We start from the raw sequence: 8720 nt of genomic DNA on the forward strand, positions 1-8720 counted from the left end.
CTTGGTGAGTTTATCCTCAGATCCAAGGGTTTTTTAATAAAATAACTACAAAATCCAAACAATATTATTAGTTAGACAACGTTTCAAACATATTGCATTTTTAACAATTCGATTTCAGAAGAGTCGATTTTACTGTTCATATGGCCTATTTTTTGGGCCACGTAGATAGAGAAATCGAGTCTTTTATACTCACATTTTATACATAGAAATCGACTTCAGAGAAGTCGGTTTCATTGCAAAGAAAACGACTCCACTGGAGTCGTTTTCTTTGCAATGAAATCGACTTCTCTGAAGTCGATTTGCCTACAAACCCAGCTACGCTTCAGTTATCACAGGCGCCGACGAGTTGCCTACAAACCCAGCTACGATTTGCCTACAAACCCAGCTACGCTTCAGTTGTCAAACGAACCACCAGTTGTCAACACAGAAGAAGCAAACGAAACAAGCAAGCAGGCGCCGCGCCGACTAACCCATGCGCCGACGAACCCAGGCGCCGACGAACCCAGGCGCGACTAACCCATGCGCCGACGAACCCAGGCGCGACGAACCCAGGCGTCGACGAACCCAGGCGCGACGAACCTGACACCGACGGCAAGGCGCGACGAACCCAGCAACACCGACGGCGAGGCGCGACGAATCCAGGCGCCGATTCTGACCAACACGCTTGGGTTCGTCGTGTTTGATTCTTTGAAGGTCTGATTCTTTGAAGATTTGAAGGTCCGATTGTTGGGATTCTACAGACTGAAATCGACTTCAGTGAAGTCGTTTTCAGTACGAAGAAAACGACTCCACTGGAGTCGTTTTCTTTGAACTGAAACCGACTCCTCTGAAGTCGATTTCTATATATTAAAAATGACTATAAAAGACTCGATTTCTTTATCTACGTGGCCCAAAAAATAGGCCATATGAACAGTAAAATCGACTCCTCTGAAGTCGAATTGTTAGAAATGCAATATGTTTGAAACGTTGCCTAACTAATAATATTGTTTGGGTTTTGTAGTTATTTTATTAAAAAACCCCAGATCCAAAGTGATGCATTGTCTGATTCTTGGTCTGAGGTTCTTTTAGGGAGGCTCATCCTTAAAACGGGCTAACTTGTATTGGGCTTATTTTTGCCCATGGCCTAGTATTATTTGGGCCCCATGAAAACCATCTCCCTATAAAAACGTAAGATGCAACTTGAAGGGGAAAAAATCGTTGGGTGTTGTGTGGGGGATTCCGAAGTTCAGTTTTAAATTTGTTAATTTATTATTTTTTTAGGGAAGGAAGTTAAAAAAATTCATAATAAACTTTTAGTTTCAATAGAATTTAAATGATAATTTTTTACGTAAATTAAACTATTTTTAATATTATCTCTTAATTTGAGGAAATATGTCCTAATGATTAATTTTAAAAAATTTAATAATTAATGAGAGTAGTTGTTTTTTAGGAAAAAAAATTGAGAGAGAGAGAGAGTATCATATAACTTTATCAACTCCTATGAATCTGTACAACATATATATCCTTCCAATACAAATTACTATATATGTGAAAGTTGCAACTCGAAAAAAAAAAAAGTGGTAGTAAGAGAGATTTTAAAGAAAGATCCTTAAAACACTTATTGATACTATATCTAAAAGAAATTGATAAGAATAAATAAGTTGTTGTCTTTATCAACTGAAACTTAGATGTATGTTGCATGTTTTGTTAAAATACTTATTGTTACTTTATTTAAAGAAATTGATAAGAATAAATAAGCTGTTGTCTTTATCAATTGAAATTTAGTTGCATGTTGTATATTTTGTTAAAACACTTATTGTTGTTTTATCTAAAATGCATGTTGCATACTTTTATTAAAACACTTATTGTTACTTTATCTAAAGATATTGATAAGAACAATTAATTTGTTGTCTATTCTTACAAAAAGAGAGAGAATAAGTTGTTGTCTCTATAAGTTGAAACTTAGATGCATGTTGCATGTTCTGTTTAAAGAAATTGATAAGAACAAATAAATTGTTATCTCTATTAACTAAAACATAGATGTATGTTGAATGTTTTGTTATAACATTTATTGAGTTATTGTCATTTTATCTAAAGAAATTGATAAGAACTAATAAGTGTAGCCACTTGGGACAACCATAGTTTAGAAAAAATTGCTGTAATTTAGTAAAACCACTTGGCTCAACAACGACTTTTAAACCCAACTTTTATTATATAGTATATGATATGATATGATTTATATATAACAAAAAAAAAAAAAAAAACTATTACAAATGATTACATCATTAAAATGAAAAGCCTTGTATTTTTTTTTTCTTTCTAAAATTTTAGTTTCAAAACCAAATTTATACTTGGTTTTTAAATTTAAATTTATTATATTAGTTGATTTTCACGATATACATATTATAGATGTTTCAAATTATACAAAAGATGTTAATATTTTTTTACGCATACCAAACACAAAAAAATATTTTTTAACTCATTTTCTATGTTCCTATCAAACACTAAAAAGTGAGCTAGTTTTCGAAAAAAAAAAAAAAACTTTTATAAAATAATTTATTTTCTTGAAAATGTTAAGTGGAAACAAACGAAGATTACAATCATTTAAAATAAAACATTTTTTTTTTTGCCAAATTCTAAAATTCTGAATCTTGATAGATTGGGAGGTATTGAGGTGGGTTTCAAGATTTAATAAAACTTGATCGGTCAACTTGTAGTCAAGCCTGGTATTGAGGTGGCAAATTTAGTAGTTCTTGAGCAGTTTTTTTGTGTCTTTTATTGATACCACTTAAATACAATTATAGACACCCAAACTAAGACTCAAGTCTACAACTACAAAGGTTAGACCCTTTTGTAGTTATACTCTAGTTATGTAATGTATTATAAATCCGGTTTAAAACACTATTATTACTATTTTCGTGTGTGTTCTAATAAACATTACTGTTTACTAAAAAAAAAAAGTGTTTCTCAAAAAAAAAAAAAAAAAACACAGACTCAAGTATATAAAAAAAAAGGGTGTTTTGAATAGAATATGACAATATCTAAAAATATAACTCAAACACAAGTTACTGTAATCTACTAGTGGGAGAAGAAGATTTTTTTTTTTTTTTGGGTGTGGATAAACCAAAATTTTTATCACATTTTACAACACTTTGGTAGATTGTAATAAACACTGTAATATAATAGTTATTTTTAAGGTTTAGCTATTTGGTAGTTTGGTTATGTGTTTATTATAGGGAATAGTCATTTCTTATGAATAGATATTCTTTAAAATGAGAAATAACTATTTCTTTTTAAAAGAATTGCAATAATTATTCTTTTCTAAGTGTAATAATTTCTAAAATTAATATATTTCCAAATAAATAACGAACCCCATATGCACATAACAATTATGAAAATAAAAATCATCAAAATATAACTCATCTCTCTTTCAAATTTAATATATATTAGTTCTTAGGAAATATAATTGTATGAGTAAAATATTTCCGAATATAGATCTTAAGTTTTATTCTAATACTAAAAATCACAACTAAACTTATGAATATGTTTTTTTTTTTTTTTGAGAGAAACTTATGAATATATTTAGTTATTCAATTATGATACATTTTATTCCCTGTAATAGAGATTTCTATTTTTGTTGCAATTCTCATTCAATGTAATGTTGGTGCAAACACAATGATAATGGAAATAACATAAAGAGAAACTGAATAATACTTCTGAATTTTATTAATTTAAAGAGAGAAATTACACAACACTATTTGGACTGAGGCGCAACACTTGCTCTCTTTAAGGAGATTCAAGCCCTTGGTTGGCTAAACTTTGTAACCGATGCAGACCGTCTTTAACTTGTCTCCCCCATGATATAACAACCCAACAAGTGTCGTATGGCTAGAACAACTTCTGTACAAAGTATTTAAGCCTAAAGCTCCACCAGAAAGAACACCCTTCCTTGCTAAGAACTTCTCTATTTTAAAATTTTTTTTTTGTGTATTTTACAGTAACTTGGATTGGGTCTGAATGAGTCTATTTATAAGCTTGATGGGTTTCACGAAATTACTACCCAAATTGATCTGATTAATTAGGTCCATTATTATGATGTAGTGGGTGTTACAAAATTAATTGTTGATACCTCCACTCTTCACCTCCCCCTTGCACACGTATCTAACCTAATATCTAAGATTATCCATGTCAGCCTATTAATCACCTCAATTAAAAAGAATAAAACAGTCTCTCTCCTTTTCAATGTGGGATTAAACATTTTCACTAACTCCTCATTTTCTATATTCACTCCCATATCTTTACATTTATATTATAACATTTATTCATTTTAATTATTTAATATTAAAATGCTCCAACAATCCCCACTCATTTTAATATTAAATTTTTTAGTTAAAGAGAGATTACCAGGCAAAGACGGGTCACTATGCATCATGAAGGTCTGCTCTGCATTGAACCTTCACTTAGTAAAACAGCGATCTCAACTCCAGAGTCGTAGTGGTCTCTGACTTGAACTAGGGCTGCTATAGGGAAATTAAGCGTCGTTGCTTACACATAACAACCTGGGTGTTGACATGAACTTTTATAGCTAGAACTTTACGGCCGTGTGCTGATCCCAGTTTCGTGAGTGTATTTGAGATTAAGTCCAAATCTCATAGGGAGCGGCCCTACCCCTACACTCACATAGGTGAAATTTTGTCAAGGGTGCTCCTGTAATTCTGACACGCCACTCATAAGAGCTACAAATTTCACTAAGAATTTTTTACTCAACCTCTCCACATTACAGGATAAATGCATTGACATCATAGGGATGAACAATTAAAAAATTATTTACAAAATAAATAATTAAAAAAAATAAATAGTGCATTTCTTACGACCATCGTATGATTCGTTTTTCCTATTGAACCAATTCTCAAGATCTCTGGTCCTTGGGTTGGATATCCTCATACATGGCTCATGATTCTATGAATTTTAGTCTCATCTGATGTCGCGGAAGCCTGAAGAGAAACACACACGATGCTCTCTTGATGGAACAGAAACTAAACTGTTAGTTTCTGGTAGTAAACCTCGAATCCATGAGGGGTTTCCCTGAATCCACAAGGAGATAAAACTGGAATCCACCAGAAGAAAATTTGACAAAAGTCTGTGTTTATTGATAATAGTCTAATTTGCCTCTGACGGCTACAAAACATATAAATACTAAGAAAAAACGTTTAAAACCCTAATTCGCGCTAATTAAGCGATTATGGGACAAAATTACCGAATTTTACCAAAAATGGCAAAATTGAGTTAACTGCAGAATCATAAACTACTGACCTTAAGGGTCGTCCCAAAACAGACGGGACCTTATTCTGACTTTTAAACTAAAAGTTATTAAGGAAAAACAAATATTACTATAAATAGCAAAAACACTGTTATCGGGGCCTTAATGAAGGAATTCGCCTAAATTTTGGCGACGTTCATGGTGTCATGAATCTGGATCAGAACGTCGTTTCCCTTCAACCTGCCAAATTTCATGCAATTCCGACACTGTTACCCCGATGCCCCCTACTGGCACCCCCCTTTGATCTTGCGTTGTGACTTCCTGCGCCCCTGCTGTTCAAGGAAGGCATGTGCTGTCTGTTCTACATCAGTCCCCCCCACTTGAAAAGAACTCGACCCCGAGTTCCCACTATCTGGTTCATCAGGAGGATGATAATCATACAAGTCTGCAACATTGAAGGTAGAAGAAATGCTCATGTCTGGAGGAAGAGCAACCACATAAGCATTGTTGTTGATCTTCTTAGTAATCTGAAATGGTCCATACTTCTTGTCCTTCAATTTGTTGTAAGTACCAACAGGAAATCTCTCCTTTTTGAGATAGACCAGCACTAAATCCCCAACATTGAAGATCTTCTCGCGCCTCTTCTTATCAGCAGCTTCCTTGTACTTGGCATTTGTAGCTTCAAGTTTCTGCCTCACCTCCTCTTGCATGGCTTGAATACGATTAGCCATATTTTCTGCTGCTTGACTCACTCCTGGAAGCTTAGGTAAAGGTACCAAGTCCAAAGCGTGTTTTGGGGGCACGCAGTAGACGATGGCAAATGGAGACTTACCAGTGCTTCTACTGACTGAGCTATTATATGCAAACTCTGCTTGGGACAATGCAAGATCCCACTGCTTGGGCTTCTCGCCTGAGATACACCGGATCAGATTCCCCAAAGTGCGATTAACCACTTCTGTCTGGCCATCAGTCTGTGGATGACTGGTGCTGCTGTAATTCAAGGAAGTGTCAAAACGCTTCCACAAAGTCCGCCAGAAGTGACTAATGAACTTGGTATCCCGGTCAGAGGTGATGGACTTTGGCACTCCATGCAAACGCACAACTTCTTTAAAGACAAGATTGGCCACTCGAGTAGCATTTGAAGTTTTTTTGCATGCTATGAAATGGGACATCTTCGAGTACCTGTCAACCACAACAAAAACAGAATCCATACCTCGCTGGGTTCGAGGAAGACCCAGTATAAAGTCCATAGACAGATCCTCCCATGGGGCTTGTGGAACTGGCAAAGGCATGTATAAACCAGTATTCTGAGATTGACCTTTAGCAGTTTGGCAGATTGGACACTTCCTCACATGATTTCCAACATCCCTCTTGAGTTGTGGCCAATAATACTGATGTTTTCAACTGATACTTCCAGAAATTCTGATAGATTTAAAGGAATTCTAAGGAGTCAGTGGGCTGGAATGTCTTCGGATGTTCTTGATCTAGTAAGATGAGTCCTGAGAAAACAAAGAAAGTCAGCAGAGAAGACCGGTTGTGGCCGGCCTTTGATTCTCCGATGGTAAAGTTAGAAAACTGGAGGATAGGAAAACTGTGTTTTTATGTTTCTCAAGTTCTTTCCGGAGAAAGAATAGAAAAGAAGAAGATCCCCTTACCTTTGCAGAGACAGGCCTTTATATAGCAGTAGAAATCAGTTACCTTTACCAATCGTTGTAGAGTTTGGAGGATTCAGTGTATAACTTCCATAACTGCCACAAGGGTTACCTCTTCAGAAACTGTGTTGAGACTTAAGCGATGCAGCTTTTGGCTGAAAGGGTGCTTAGTCCGTCTGTGAATTGACCTCGTCCGTCATTAATGATGGACGAGGTCTAGCTCTCTATTATCCATCTCGTCCGTCATTACTGAAGGACGAGATATGCAGCCCGCTCGTCCTACACTGGACGAGCTTAAACGGGCATTGGTGGTAACGGAGGGACGAGGTATTAAGCACAGCTGAGCATTGAGGTGGACGACCAGATCGTCCGTGCAGGATATTACTGGCCTAGCATGCAAGCTGATGCTAAGGCCTACGTCAAAGTTTGCGACCAATGCCAAAGATTCAGCAATGTCCCTAGACAACCATCAGAATATTTAACTCCAATGACGGCCCCCTGGCCATTTGCACAATGGGGATTGGATATTCTGGGACCATTCCCACTAGGCGTGAGACAAATGAAGTTCCTCGTGGTTGGTATTGACTATTTTACCAAGTGGGTAGAGGCAGAATCCTTGGCTAACATTACACAACAGAATGTCAAAAACTTTGTGTGGAAGAATATTATATGCAGGTTTGGAGTGCCCAGGGTGCTGATATCAGACAATGGACGACAATTTGATAACTCACTTTTTAGAGATTTTTGTCTGCATTTCGGAATTCGAAACCACTATTCCTCACCAGCCCACCCACAAGCTAATGGCCAAGCAGAGGTTGCCAACCGATCCTTGCTAAAGTTAATCAAGACTCGGCTTGAGGGGGCTAAGGGGGCATGGCCAGATGAGTTACCAGGTGTTTTGTGGGCGTACAGGACGACAGCAAGAACTCCTACAGGGGAGACTCCTTTCAAATTAGCCTACGGAACAGAAGCAGTTATACCAGCAGAAGTTCACATGGCTAATCATAGAGTGGCAGCGTATCAAGACAAAGACAACGAGGAACAACTCCGTTTGAATCTTGATCTCATAGACGAGATAAGGATGGATGCTGAACAAAGGGTGGCAAGGTACAAGAACCTCATGGCTAGACAGTATGATGCAATGGTGAAGCCTAGGCGTTTCAACGTTGGAGATCTCGTTCTGAAAAGAGTCTCCTTGGCAACAAAGAACCCGGCTCATGGAAAGTTGGGACCAAATTGGGAAGGCCCCTACAGAGTCGTCAACTGCAAAAGACAGGGGACCTACTACTTGGAAGCACTGGATGGGAGGAAGTTAGAGCATCCTTGGAATGTGGAGCACCTGAGGAAGTACTATCAATAAAACGCAAGCGAAGATGAACATGACTTCGAACGCGTCTAAATACTACAAACTATTCTACATAAAAGGCTGTTTATTTATTTTGTCTTGTTGTTATGATTAAAGACAATTTATGGTTTAGTCTATGGTTTGGTTTGTGTTTGTTTTTTCTTCAAGGCAGGCATTAGTTTCATGGAACATGTCTCGTCTGTAAATAATGTATTGTGAACAATATTTGTGGAATGTACATAGTATTGTATAAATCCATGATTCAAGCATTGCTTTTGTTCATGACGACTTGGAAAAAGAAATGGATCAACTGAGAAGGGTAATGGACGAAATGAGGGAAAACATGAGGAAAACCAACCCTGTGGAAGACTTGGTCCACAGAACTGATTCCCCTTCGTGGCGTCCGTCAATGCCCATCCTTACCGCTCAAGTTCAAGATGCCTCCTTTAGATTCTTATGATGGGACAAGAGATCCTTTTGACCA

The sequence above is a fragment of the Quercus suber genome, unplaced genomic scaffold, assembly GCF_002906115.3.
Source record: "Quercus suber isolate HL8 unplaced genomic scaffold, Cork oak 2.0 scaffold_150, whole genome shotgun sequence".
In the NCBI taxonomy this organism is placed as follows: Eukaryota; Viridiplantae; Streptophyta; class Magnoliopsida; order Fagales; family Fagaceae; genus Quercus; species Quercus suber.